At 40.4% G+C, this 15,038-nt stretch overlaps 1 long non-coding RNA gene across 2 annotated transcripts; it reads right to left on the bottom strand.

Annotated features, from left to right (window-relative positions):
* Positions 1-221: 221 nt before the first annotated feature.
* Positions 222-15,035, bottom strand: LOC119704473. 2 transcript variants are annotated; one of them, XR_005257978.1, is made up of 4 exons: positions 14,848-14,981; positions 11,333-11,437; positions 9,973-10,062; positions 222-6,739 (listed from the first exon to the last, which is right to left on the bottom strand). It is a non-coding gene; the product is annotated as an uncharacterized LOC119704473 (long non-coding RNA). The 2 variants fall into 2 exon arrangements; XR_005257977.1 differs by lacking the exon at positions 9,973-10,062 and having other exon boundaries at positions 14,848-15,035.
* Between the last annotated feature and the right edge of the window lie 3 nt (positions 15,036-15,038).

Genomic DNA, 15,038 nt, shown 5'->3' with positions numbered 1-15,038 from the left:
CAAGCATCCAAGCTGAAGAGAGATACGGAGAGGGGGCCCCCACTGTCGGAAAAAGTGAACCTGGGTTTCCACTCAGTACACGGCCTTGTCCCTGTGTGAGTAAAAGTTTGAGGTTTTGCCGGCAGCCATCGCCAAGTGCTGCCGGCGGCGGAGGGGTCCCCTGGTCGATAGGGCAACGAGGGAGGGGATAATTTTAACTCAATTCTCGGAGCTGAGGGCTCCTTTAGGACAAGAATATTTACACGAAGAAGCATTTCCCCCACTTTAATATCATTTTTATTTTACCCCCAAAAATTCGATACATATCACGAGCAATGTCCAGTTCTGGTTTTTCCCGGTACACTGTTTGTACAAAGGACCTGGGCACAGCACGCAGTCGCGATTCAATTGAATAAATCCTGGTTTGCATTCCAAAGGTTCTCGCTGTGAAAAACATGATCACACTCCTGTGAAAACTTTAAAAGTTTATTAAAGGACAATAGGAGACAAGGACCATAAAGCAAGGGCTATTACGGCTGGGTGCATCTTGGCACTGAGCCGAGACCACACTTAGTTTTGGGGATACCCCTGGAATACCTTTTCCCTTACATCAGTCTCTTGCATATTCATAGACTCTTATGCATATCCATAAACTAGAATACATTTTCCAGGAACTATTTTACATGGCCTGTCCCAGGGTCCGCCTTTTTAGAGATCTTGGCCCTGCTTTTGGCTCCTTCTCTTTATGGCTTCCAGTTTCGGCCTTGGTCCATAGTTGCTTCAGATGGTGAGTGCTGATAGTTGGCATATCTGTAGCAGCTGTCCTCATCCTGTGTTAATTGCATTTTCAAACAACCATAGCAGGCTTTTTAACACAAACATAGCTATTTCATTACTATGTCTAAGCTTAATTAAAAGTTGAAATACAAATTATATATTTATAACAAAGTTACCTAAAGGCCATGCATGTAAATCCGTTTAAATATTTATAAAAAGCAAGTATTATAATACGTATCTGAAACATGGCACTAGAACTGCATGTTTCCATATCTGGACTGGAATGCTCAACTACAATCGTGGCCACATTCAAGAATGTCTGAAGTACTGCACCGATGACAATCACAGCGCTGTAGACATGACAGCTCCAGCCCCACAAGTCCCCTTTCCAGCCCCAGTGATTTCAGCTCTTGACCCACAAGCTTTATTTCACCGCCAGCTCTGTTCTTCCAGCTGCAGCTGCACGATTCTCCAGCTTCAAAGGGCATCATCTTGCTCTTGGCTCCAGCCCTGCAGCACTTCAGCTCCCGCCCGAGGCTCTCTAAGCCCAGCCCACCATCAATACCTCAGCCCAACGGTGAGTCAAGCTCCTGGCCAAAAATCCCCAGTCCCTGTGCCATCCCCAGCCTTTATTTGCCTCGATTGCAACAGCCCCCTTCTCAGATCTTCAGTTAGTTTTCCATTTTCATTCACAGTCGCGGCACCGCAGGACCCTTCCCAGCCCCACAGTGGTTTCGGCCCCATCCCTAGAGGTGCTTCCACAGAGCCAGGCAGTATCCTGCCATCGCCGGGGATTTCAGGCGCAATGTTGCAGCCCCGTTTTGCCCTCCACACGACCTGTTCTAGCTTCAGTCACAATACCCAGCCCCAGCATGCGCGTCCCAGGCCCACAGTGATTTTGGCGCAAGAGCACTACAGTCTGTGTGCCAGCCCTATGGCTCCTATGGCGTGTTCAGCCCTGATCCCAGACATGCAATGATGACAGCTCCAGGCCCAGTGATTTCAGCTCTTTCAGCTCTTGACCCACAAGCTTTATTTCACCGCCAGCTCTGTTCTTCCAGCAACAACCTGAAGGTCACCACTAATCCCATAATTACAAATTACCAGAACTAAACTGTAACCAGTAAGGAATTTTGTTATTGATTGCAGATAACAGTTCTGTGGTTTAAACACATCTGTGCGGTTGGGAAATTAATTACGGAGAAGTAAAATCACTTCCCCCTCAGAATAATCCTATCGATGGTGGAAAAAGCACTGCTGGGTAAGGTTTTCAGTAATTGTGTTCAGTATTATAAATCTTGGCAAGGAGTATTGTACTCATTTAGCTTTGAGTTGATCTAATGGGAGGGGAGGAAAAGAGAGGAGGCATCTACTTTCAACATCTTCCATATGTGGCTGAAGAGTTCTTGCAAGTTAATAACTAGAAACAAGGCAGAGAGAAAGTAGTTTAAAAGTTGCAAAGGTATCCTCAGAAATTTGCAACAAGTTAGTAAAGTTCTCTTCTCTTTTTACATCCCAAAGCTTCATGTCAGATCTTGGTTATCCTAACCCATTTGCCCAACTGAAAAAAAAAAATGCAAAATTTAATATAGATCCCCATACATTATATTCAAATTGCTATTGCACAGTTATTTCAGCTGTGAAATGTTTCTGGTAGCAGCTTGTGACATCATCTTCATGTTCTACAGTCTGCTTTTTAGTCACTGTAACTCTGCCAACCAGCTCACTGCTTAGACTCAAAAGGTGTGGCTAACAAACCCCTGAATTTGTAGAGTTCACTTAAATAAGTTCTCAACTCCCATAACAAACTCCACAAAGATGCTGGCTCAAAAGCCACACCACTAATACTCAAAGGTGATGACTAGCACTCCACAGGACACCATTAAGCAAAGATGCTGTCTCGCAAACCATAACAGGCTTCCACAAGCTCCCCACTTGAAAAACGAGAGTTCAGTACAGCATAGAATATGATAGCTGTACTTTGCTCAGGCAAAGCATGGGAACAAAACAAAGAACTTCATCAGTCCTTACTGCTGTGTGAATAGTCTTAAACTGAGATTGCAAGACAAAGGAAGAGAAAGAAAAAGAGAAGGGAGGAAAAAAGAGACAAGAGGAGCAAGCAGGGCCCAATCCGCTCCCTTTTATAGTTAACATGATGCATGCCTCTTAGGCAAACTAGGTTTTTCACGCAATTCTCACATGCACAGCCAGCCCTTTAGCCCTCGAGGGAGTGAGTCAGGGGCAAGGGGACTGGACTGATAACGCGTCTCGTCTCGGGGTGGAGCAGGAATTTGGCTCAGAACCCTCTGCCCCACCGCTGCAGGACCCTCTCCTCTGATCACCTTTCCTGTAGCAATACTCAGAATGTTTAAGACAAAACATGCTTAGGTCTGGTCCTCTACAGCCACAAATCAAAGAGGAGAGCAAGTTCCTGGGCATGGTCAGGTAAATTGAAATTGAGACCTGAGTCCTCTTTTTTTTTTTTTTTTTTTTTTTTTTTTTCTGTATCATACAAGATTTCTTGAGGATTAAGGCAGCCCCTTCTGCCTTCTACTTGTCAGTCTGAATACAGCATATGCAACTTAACTGCATAAACCATAAAGAGAAGTTTGAGAAATGCATTACTGTGTATTGAGTTACATTTTTCCCCCCAAATCTTAACAGTACGCACAGAAAGCCAAGAATGAAAATACAGAACAGCATATGGTTAAAGCACAGCTACTCTTCTGTGCAACATTTTAACCAAATCTAACATCCTTAAGTTGTATCAAATAATTTAACCAAATCTTGCACAATAAACAGATGACAATTGTCAGTATTTAAAAGAAAAGCAAGAACAGCTGAATGCTTTTCAAAGCAAAAGGAGAATCTTTTTCTGACAAAAACATCACAAAGCAACATAACAAGAAGGATAATTCATCTTCATTAACAGTGCTTTCTCTGTCCATTCTTAAACATAGTTGCACTCAAGTCTTTAGTCATTGAAATGAGATTTATGAGGATAGATTCTGGTAGGAGCTTGTGACATCATCTTCATGTTCTACAGTCTGCTTTTTAGTCCAGCATCAAAATCTTGCATGGGCTTCAACACAAATGAAGCTTTGACAACTGATGTCATCTGAACACAGCTAATGGAATCTGTCAACATCGCACACCAAATCCAATACACAAGAAATAAAATTGAAGAAAAGAGTCAAATTCTAAATTTCTCAAAGCACATGTTTCAATTCTTACAAAGAGCAATGGCTGGGGAACTTCTGGAGTGGTCAAATGTGCTGTCCAGAATTGGATCGCCTCCTTTGCCTCCACACGGATGGACAGAAGTTACCCCTCTGCATGGGATACATTTTATACAGTGTGTGTAACTACAGGGCGGCTTGAAAGCACTTTTTTCCTGAATTCTTACAGTTCTAGAGGCAGCACTGTTATTGACACAGGACAGCCTCTTTACCAAAATGAAAAAGGAAAGATTCAGTCCTCAGTAAAAGTGTGATTTTAAAAGTGACTGTGTCTGTACATGTCAGTTTTCAGACCCATAGCTTGGCTGAGCAAATGAACACTTAGGAAAATCTAAGAAGAATTTTCAGATGTTTAAAAATTTATTTAGAGACAGGTAAGAGGCATACTTGTTTCTTGTTATTTCAGCCATTAGCACAAGAAAGGTAATGTTATCTAAGTACTGAGGGTTTTCAGCATCATCCTAAAAGCAAGTGCAATGTAAGATCTCGCTATAGACCCACCAAGAATTGTTTCAGCTAATTCCATTCCTTTATTGGAAAATGAGAAGTAACTCTGTAAGGAAAGATGGAGCAGAAAAATCTAATTGAAGCAAAGTGGGATGTTAAGTATCATGCAGCCTTAGTGGCTGTACGCCAGTCCAAGCAAACTGCTGACTGTAACTCCTCTTACATATCGCAGTCCAATGGGTTCTAGCAAAGTCTTGCTATAAGGAGGCTCCGCTAATGCTCTTCTTGTTTCCACAAGTCTTCAGGGCAGGTTTCAAGAATACAGCCAAATATCCATACCTAAGAAAGCACTCTAATATGTCTTCAGACTTCTCCCCCAAATAATTTGTAGCTTTCTTATTCTCTCAGCATTGAAGCCTTTTAAAAATTCATCTCACTTACCATCCCTGATTTTCAGCCAAAGTCCCTGATTTTCTCTCCCCACTTCACTAGATCATTGTCATCTCCTTGCCAAGAACCCAGAAGAAACATTGTTTTTATTTTTGCAGGTTCTTCCAATTCTAAAAACTCTTCAGAGCTGAAATTCTTTTCAGCCTTTTGTGCCTTTCAATGTCACTTATTCTCATTATTGCTATGCCCTTTTCCTTTTTTCTTGCAAGCTTCCCTGTCCTTTACAATCCTTTCCTTTACGGCTTTTCCTGCATTCTCCCTCACTATATAGATGCAGAGAGAATGGTTTTTGCCCCACCTCAAGCCCAGAAACCAAGTCTCTGCCCATGTAGTTCAGCTGAGCTACATCATTATTTGGTCTGGCTACTGTCTTCCATTCCATATAAAAAGTAGTCAGGGAGCTAGGTGACAGCCTACAGCAACTATTATCTGCTAGTTTTGTTCTCTGTCTTTTCTGAAAAGGAACACTGAGAAATCTAAATAAAGAGTTTCAGCTGGAACTGTAAGGGCAAAAGGTAGAGTGAGACATATATCTCTCTGTGATTAAAACTGGGGCCACTTTTAAACCAATAAAAAAAATTTTCCGGGTGCAATGTCCTAACATCCTGAGTCGTTCAAAGACTGTAACACAGCAATATAAGAGATTCTGAGAGGCTTCAAAATAAGGAAACACTTCTGGTTCGATAATATAAAGGATACATTTATCATAAGTGTTTGTCACTGAATGTATTCTTAGCAGACTCAGTTGAGTGAAATGAATTTTCAAAGAACTACAAATCCTGCAGTGGAGTCCCAACAGAAAGTTGAGAAAAGCAGATAGAAGAAAAACAACACTGGAAATCTATATGACTTATGCCTTATGCCCACTTTACTGGTTTGATCTGATACAAAAGGTCTGGCAACAAAGAAGGGCTGGAAACAACCTCAGTGGAGGCTCTCACACGAGCGCGTGTGTTTGCTTATCCAGGTTTATTCACATGTACTTGAGAACCGAACTAGGGTCACCTAGCTGCCTGCCAGGAGTTGGTGACAAATGATCTGTACAAATACTGAGAGCCTGCTGGTCAAATGTTAATAAAGGTTTGTTGTTTTACAGGAGGTTTACTCCTACAAATAGTGTGATTGAATAAACAGTACTGAGCTTTAGAAAACCTGGGTTGGTCAATAAACTTGTTGCTGCAAAGGAGAGAAACAAAGCTGTAGGAATTGCACTAATTACTCCTCTTATATCCCAGAACACTTCAGAAGATTGCATGATGGAAGGTAAAAAATACAAGCTTCAGTCCCACTAAACTCACCAGCATACAGCCAAAGGTCTGAGTATCAATGAATATACATAAGGAGACAAAAGGTGAGAAATGCACTTAGACCAGAAAGTGATACCAAGATCTGTCACAAAAGCTGCATGGCCCTGGAAATGTTTCTGGCTTCACAATGTGCAGAGTAAGACATTCCTATATTAGGGGCTATGAAGATCAGCATTTCTGGCCTGCTTCCTTATATGGTAAGGAATTGTAAGGCTTTGAAGAGAAACATAAAATATAATATCTCTTAAATCAGTAAAACTCATGTCATTGCTCTTTTCATTATGGTGGATACAGTACGCATTCAAGTTTTTCTTCATTCATGTTCTCATCCCTCAAAAATTAATTGTTAGATTTGCAGATAATCGTAGAATGGCTTGGGTAGAAGGGATCTGAAAGATCATGTGGTTCCAACCCCTGCCTCGCTTCTGCCATGGGCAGGGATGTCAACCACTAGAACAGGTTTCTTAGGGCCCCATCCAACCTGGCCTAGAACACTTACAGGACTGGGACAAGAGGTATTATGCTGCATCAAACCAGTAGCTGCAAAAACAAAAAAGAAAAAAAATTAGAAAAAAAATAAGACAAGCTTTTTAAAACATTCAGAGGTCTTCATTAAGTTCAAAAATGATGTGGCAGACCTAAATATAATTAGCTGACCTACATACGACTTGAAGGCAATTGCTCAGAGTTTAGCTAGGTATGTATCAGCTAGATCATCTCTGAAAGAAAAGAGAGCAGACAGCTTTGAAGTAAAGGAGGAGTTAGTAACACTAGAGATGGTGTTAGGGAAGAGAACCAGGTAGTTTGCCTTATTAACAGAGAAGTTAAGGAGGAGGTTTATTGTGATATGCCATAAAACGAGTAAGGTTACTACTGATTTTGAGACTAAAGAATGTCTTGTGTCCAATAGCTTGTCTACTTTCTTCTATAAAATCAGCTGATCTAGTAAAGACTTCTACCTGTGATTTCTGTTACTTATGTCCTGCTGTATTGACAATGGTCACATTTCAGTGTCACAGACATCACATTGAAGTAAGGGGAATTCCACAGCTTGCTCCCCCATATGCTGCACACCGGCACTAAAACTCTTTGTATCAGCCATGATTAGCTGTGGAGACACACTTGGACACAGGTATTTGAAGGATGTGATGAGCAACAAAACAAGATATAGAGATTTCCCTGTGAGAGTTGTTTCATATAAGCAGCTCATAAAAAGCTAGATTTAAAAATTGGAAACCCCTACTTCAATATATAGTTTATGGTCCTGTCCATCTCTGTTTATCATCTTAATAGTTTAAAGGCTACATTCTCCAGCATGACTCTGCAGTGCATAAGAGCACTCTTACTAATTACCTGACATCTCCCAATCCTTTCACCTATCACAGATGTCCCCAGTTGCTACTCCTCTGCTGCTGCCTCATTTCTTGCTCTTTTGCTCTTCTTTTACTTCTCATCTGGACCAACACATAGCTTTGATCTGTTTTAACTCTCCAAGTGCAGTTAAGAAGCAATACAAAACAGAAAAATAGTGTATAAATAGTATTTTTAGGAAAATGCAGTGCTTTTCCCTTCATTCCTATTACTTCAGAACAAAGCTCTGCCATCTCTAATACAAGTAATCACAGAAGGGTGTCATTACAAGTCTCTATATAACAGTTGAAGACTACCAGTGGCTCCACATATACCTAAGATGCTAGAAAGAAGAAACACATTATTTTAAGTGAACTTTAAGACATTAAATATTCCAGAGATGAAGAAGATAATGGAACCAAAACTACTATGCTATTCGTAATTGTTACTGGCTACATAAAGAGAGGCTTACTCTTTGCTGTATCTTTTTCTCAATGAAACACATTTTCTCAACATATATCGACATAAATGATTCTGTGTTTTATCCAAATGGGCTTCTTGAACATAACCTTTATTGATGTTAAGTGCTTAATAACTACAAGCTAAATGCAATGGTCTCTCAGCTGGACAATTATACCCATTAAACCTTTAAATAAAACAAATTTCAACTTGTGTACAAAGTGGGATGTTTGTAGTATTTTTTTTTAAAGTAAGAATCATGCCACAAATAATTCTGTGCTATAGTTTTTTAAAAACAAACAAACAAAACAAAAAAAAAACCCCAAAAAAACCAAAAAAACCCACAAACCCCAAAACATTTAAAAGAAAACTACTGGCTGGGGATTTCTACTACAAAATGTTTATTCCTTTTATAATAGAGAATACAGGAATAAAAATCCAGAAACTTTGTAGCAGTCATCCCTATGGGATCTAAAATATTCAGAACATCCCTTGGTAATGGCTATTAGAAGACTATATGGGATCCCTTAAATAACAAAAAGTATGCCTTAAACTTTTCCTGAAACACTAAAAATTTCACTTTAATCAGGGCTTCTCCAGAACATACTGGGGAATACAGAATGAGAAAGCTCTGTAGCCTTGATTTAGTGCTAACAAAATGTTAAAGTTAACCGCTGAAGTTTACTTCATGCCTAAGATGTTATAGTCAGAAGCATTGCAGGGCTTCTAAAATTTTTAAATAATCATGGAAAATATAAATTCAGCACAAAAATAGAACTGAAAAACTCTAAGGTTCAAAATGCACTGTATCTTAAGTGTCACCCAAAAGAACTATATCAGTGTAGACTGCTATACCAAACTGATCTTCATAGGCAATAGCTGCATCAAAATATAAACAGTCACTAGCAAAAGTGTCAGAAAAAAAGCAAACAGAGCTTAGGCCTTCTTACTGTGTCAGTCATGGATTTTAGAACAACCAACCAAGTGTCCTTCCATCCCCAGTTTTTACTATTAAATTTATCTTCCTATGAGCAACTAATGTAAAGAATGCAGGGAATGGGTAATGTGATTGCCCAGCCCAGTGAACAGAACTGCTGCATCTGCATTGTGAACAATCTGGAAGCTGTGGGGAAACATTGATGAAAATCCTGATAAAAGACAATGAAAAAATAACTGGACTGTACAGTGAGAAAAGCATGAGTGTTGTTTCAATGTTTGCACAGGATAAATAATGCTATAGCCTGTATGAACTATGCTGCTGGAAAATCATCATTGAGCCACACCTGATACGCATGGATCAAATAATAAGAGAAGACATTGTCAAACTACTTATGTCCAGCTTCCTAACATAGTCCCAAAATGTTTTTAAGAAACCCATTTCATCTACTGCAAGGCAGCTATATTTGACAGCTATTTTAACTATGAGAGAGTGTAAAATTAAGGATTAACCTTTTAACATGTGGACATTTTCTTGGAATGATGCACCAGAGACAGCAAACATACCCAGCACAGCCAACATGACAGAGCACGAAGTTGTTTTGTACAGAATTTCAACAGAAAAACAATTCTTTATCTCTTCAGTGAAACTCTGCAGCACTACAGCACAATTAGTGGGATTGAGGCACTCATAAGACTGACTCAGCACTCCTTTAACAGTTCACCAAAAACATTTTTTATGCCCAGCCTAAGAATTTTTTAGTACTGTGACAAAACCTCTGTCCTTCAGCACTTCTGACATCAGATTTAGCAGAGAGATGGGATTTCATGCCTACAGACCATATTGTGCTGTGATGGTTTTGACAACAAGGACTTCTGATCATCATCTTATATCCTAGTCTAATGGCCTTTTTTCTAATGCAAACCTGCACATCCTAAGATAAAACTCTACTTAAAGTAAAGAAGACCTTACTAACTAACCCTTTAGCACACTGGCATTCTTAGGTCAAGAACCCAGGAATCTGTACCTCTAGGTTCACATCATTCAGCTCCGATGTCAGTGAGGTTAGGTGCGGAACTTGTTACATCACAGATCTATACTGATGTTCTGTGGAGTCCTGAGGAATTAGTGTAAGAAAGACCAGTGTTACCCAAACTGATAGGGTCATGCTGAAACAATTTCTTTGAAGTCAATTAAAATGACCTCCCAAGCAATGTTGCTGTTGCTTCATGCCAGCAGAAACTGCAAACTCCCTGCCCATTTAATCTGAGACCTATGATTACTTTGATAAAAAATAAATGTAGTACTGGTTAAATGCTCAGAGATGGGGAATTAATACTTATGTAGATTTTTGGCAACTATAATTGATGAGCATAATTGTTAGTGCATCATCTCTATAGTAATAGTCTAGTCCTACACAAAGACTCTAGCTTTGTCTAGTTCAAAGAGGAGACTGAGGAGCAACCTCATTGTTCCCTGCAGGCTTCTGAGGAAGGGGGTGTGGAGGGGAAGGTGCTGGGCTCTTCTCCCTGGGAGCTGGGGACAGAATGCCTGTGAATGGCTCAAAGCTTTTCCAGGGGAGATTCAGACTAGACATTATTAGGAAGCATTTCTTTACCAAAAGAGTGGTGAAACACTGGAACCGCCTTCCTAAAAGATGGTTGATGCCCCAGGTATGTGGATGTTAAGAGGCACTTGGATTGTGTCCTTAATAATATATTTTAACAATGTTTCAGCCCTAAAATGGTGAGGCAATTGAACTAAATGATCAGTGTGGATCCTTTCCAAATGAATAGTCTAGTCTAGTCTAGTCCTGATGTTATTACGCTTTAGCTAGGGAAGAGGTCAAAGCATCTCAACTTAGTGATACTAAGGTTTTTCAAAAGGGAGTAACTGTATTCACTTATTATTAATCATAAATTGCTTGGCCTAGCCTGGAGGAAGTACTAGCTTGAAAATCAACAAAAATCTAGGATGGAACAGAAGTATTGCTGTAAGTCAGAGTAACTTGGTGGAAGTATTGCCACTGCTTCTTCTCAAATCCCTCCTAAAATTTCTTGAGAACTTTGCATCTCCAGGAAATCTATCATCTCCTAGTTTTTTTAAGTATTAAAAAGTTTTAGCACTTCCTGTAGTAAGGAAGAACATGCATGTTCAGGTGAGATTCCAGAATTTTTCTATTTTGAGAGAGTTTAAAACTCTAGTCTGTGGAGGTAAGAAATTATAAGAGTTATTGTTACCTCCTGAGGTAGAATACAGCTAGAATTTGGATACATGATTGCAACTCCCCTGTACAAATATAGAGCAAGAGAGTGTTTTACTGTTTCAAGTCAGGTGATAAAGGGAGCAAAAAATGAGAAATACGTAGCTGTCCTGCATGTACTTACCACCGTGGCAAATGATGAGTGGAACTGGTAATAAACCCATGCTTTCTGCTCTCAGCCACCTGTCCTGATCAGTAGGTCTTGTGGCCTCTCACCCCAAAAGAATCACTAGAAAAGGAGAGCAGGCAAAGATGAAGCAGAAGGCAAGTTAGGAGAAAAACACACATACATCTGCCCTGTTTAGCCTATTTGCCAAAGGAAAGGAGACTTATAAATCAGTTGTACATGGTTCTGTGTTCCTCAGCGATACTTAAACTTTTTCATTAAGTATAGGAAAGTAGTGGGAGGTGTCAGCATTAGAACTTTTTAACAGTCTTGTAAAGAAAGGTGAGAGAGGGTCCTATTTCTCCACTGCACCAGTTTTCTTCTTAATAGATATGCCAAGTTAATCATGCAACCAGGAGAACAGCTCATACTGTAGCTTGCTTGCATTGCAGATCACTGAGAACCCACCCAAAAGACAATACAAGAGAAACTGAGATCTACTCACTTCCCTTCTTATAGGAATGTTTATTTTATTGTGCTAAGTAGAAGAAATTATAAGAATTCCTCAATCCACTAAACATCTCGTCATTGAAATGCATAAATAACATGAACCAAGCAAATTGCAGAGCCTACCTCTTTTTAGAAGACTACCACATTTATCTAGCAGGTAGATTTTTTTTTTTTTTTAAAGAAAATAAGGCCAGAACTATAATTGGCTTTGGGATGGGCAAAGAGAATATCCATTAGGAAAGCAGAATGTGAAAAGCTGAAATAAGTTAGAGTGACAACATAATATTTTGATTATTCAAATAGAAACACGAAAGCCTTTTCAGTCCTATTGTAGTAAGTTACATTACATTGAAATCCTAGCACTGGGAAAAAATTGTGCCACATTTTAAATTGTATGCAGACTACTCTAAGTACTCAATAACTGTTCAGTCTAACATCACAGTAAGGTCAAAGTGAGAAGGGCTTCAAAAAGAGGAGGGGATGACCCAGAACAGTTTTTGTCATCAGGGAAGTTTGTGACAACTTCAGGGCAAGACAGAGATGGCTGGACAAAAATGAAATCAAATCTCTCAATACAGTCTTGAATTGGGCTACATTCTTTTCACCTATGTATGCACTTCACACCATTGAGGCCTCTTTCCTAACCAGACATTTCCTTACCATTTTGATGTTGTAAAAACTGAATTCTACTACTTTAAACTTGGACTGGATATATCAAATTGACTCTTTGGGGTTGCTTTTTAAAATTTTCCCCCCTGGATTTTGCAGAGGCAGAAATAATGTTTAACTCTGAAACCTTCTCTACAATGTTTTATTAACTTAATGGTTGGACTCACTGTTTTGCACATTTGCAAAATTTTAATTGTAATCAATTTAAGTGGCCAATCATGTACTTTAGAAGTTTACACTAAATAGTCCTATTACAGGGATAGCAGTTTCTGTTACTGCTATGTAAATCCTAACTATATTTCAAAGCTACTTCTTAGTACTTGATGTTTTGAAATGCCTTTTTAATTACATTGTAAACAAGTTCCTATTAAAGTAACACTATTAGTCATGAAAAATAGGACATTCTATTATGTGTAAGGGTAATTGGACTTCTGTGACATGCATGGTGATCGATTTTTTTTTAATTGCATGATGACAGGATCATTTTCCATAGGACTTGCACCTTGTTCAGTGTGCCAGTATTCACCTAATGAGCTGCTATGCAGCACTTTGTCCATTCTTTCTGAATGCTGTCTCTTAATCCAGCAAAATCTATTCCTTCTCCCTCCTCACTAGTTTTTTATCCAGTCTTATTGTGTGCTGACAAGTAACAGTTTCCCTGGTTAGTTCCCATCCTCATATCTTACTTATCTTTTACTTACTCTTAAATTTATTATTACTCTTAAATTTATTCCCTTCCATAGAAACTGAGGTCTAGCTGGTTTTTTTTGCTCAGCCTCTCCTAGGCGTAGATGCATTCCTATCCTAGCTGTCATCTCACAAGAGCTGTTCCTGAGCATTCTTCTCTTTTCTGTGAGCTTTTTTCCTTCTATCCTCATGTCACATGATCTTTTCTTCCATTGTACTGGAAGCCAATGGGATACCTGTTTCTCAGGTTCTTCCAGTGACTTTTCCCTTCAGGTTATGGAGAAAGAAGTATAAACAGTCAGTACAAAGGCACAGATGTACATGCAATCGAGTCACACACGGGAACCATAAAATTTACAGCCTGTTCAACCATGAACATTAGAAAAATGGCAAAAGTGCATGTGCAAACAAGTGTTAGCATAGGGGTGGATGCTGCACTTCTCTGTCACACTATCAAGCTGAACACTGGCGATCCTAGGGATTTTTTTTCTGATTGTTTAATATGGAAACCAGAAGGAACTATGCTCTTTTGCTCCACTCTAACATAACACAAAGGAAGCAAGGGAAGGGGGGAGGGCAGTCACCAACAGTGGCTATTCTATTGTTTTCTCTCAAAAACTTGGCAAAGCAACAAGCTAGACACAGCTGAAATGTGCTGGCTAAAAACTTCTCAAAACTTTCATCTGACACAGACACAAACCATGCCTAATACCATCATAGGGAAAGTTTGTCAAAGCCACAGATACCTGAAAAAAGGATTGCATTTGAAAAAAAAATAGCAATCCCTATACATGTACAACATTACCTACAATTCTGATTCACATGCATATGATGCATGAATTACAAATTAATGGTATGCTCTAAATGTATATTTGGTTTGGGGTTGTTATTTTGTGATCGGTCAAGGAACACTTCCTTGATTTTGGTATTTTTAGAAGTAAGTAATTTGATTTCAAAACAGGTCTACAAAAAACAGCTCAAATATGATCTCCCATCCTGGGGAAATTAGGAGTTGGAGGGCTCTTTGTTCCTGAGTTTGCATTTGAGATTTTTTTTTTTTAATCCGTTCATGGCTCATTTGCCATTTCAAATCAGAAGAAATCCCCTTCCTAACAGACTTCGGTCCATTTATTGTGATCAAAAAGCAGTTATAGTTCACTGTCTTGAGGAAGGTAACAGATCACAGGAAAGGCTCTGGGCATCCTGGGGGACACAAAATTAAGCACGAGCCTAAATGTGCCCTTGCTGAAAAGGTGAATGGTATCCTGGGTTGCACGAGGCAGATGGAGGGAGGGGATTCCTGCCCTCTGCTCAGCACTGCTGAGGCCACACCTGAAGGGCAGTGCTGAGTTCTGGGCTCTCCAGTATGGAAGACATGAATGCACTGGAGAGAGGCAGCAAGGATGATGAAGAGACAAGAAACCATCTCTTCCTACAGGGAAAGGCTGAGGGAGCTGGGATCTCTCAGCCTTGGAGAAGAGGCAGCTCAGCGGATCCCATCCAGCTGTACTAACACCCGCAGGGAGAGTGCCAAGAGGACGGGGCCAGGCTCTTCCCAGTAGCTGTAGTCCTTCTTCCCGCAGGGCTTAGCGGCCACAGAAGCAACGCTCCTCCTGCGTACCGCCGCCGCTCCCAGCCTGAGCCGCAGCACCCTGACACGGTCCTACCCTCTATTCGCGCAAGTGGAGTATTTCAAGCATTTCCAAGCTCCGCTTTACCCGAGAGGCACAGGAGCGGGCGGCCGGGGGGCGTGAAGCCTCCCGGAGAGGGCGCGGTGTGGGCCCCGGAAGGAGGGGGTGACGTGCCGCCGCCGCGGGAGGCCATGGCGGGGGCTCCGCCCGCGGCGCCGCGGGGATCC

The sequence above is a fragment of the Motacilla alba genome, chromosome 9, assembly GCF_015832195.1.
Source record: "Motacilla alba alba isolate MOTALB_02 chromosome 9, Motacilla_alba_V1.0_pri, whole genome shotgun sequence".
NCBI classification, from domain to species: domain Eukaryota; kingdom Metazoa; phylum Chordata; class Aves; order Passeriformes; family Motacillidae; genus Motacilla; species Motacilla alba.
Note: the sequence above shows the minus strand (reverse complement) of the source record. Positions and strands in the feature narration are given on the sequence as shown.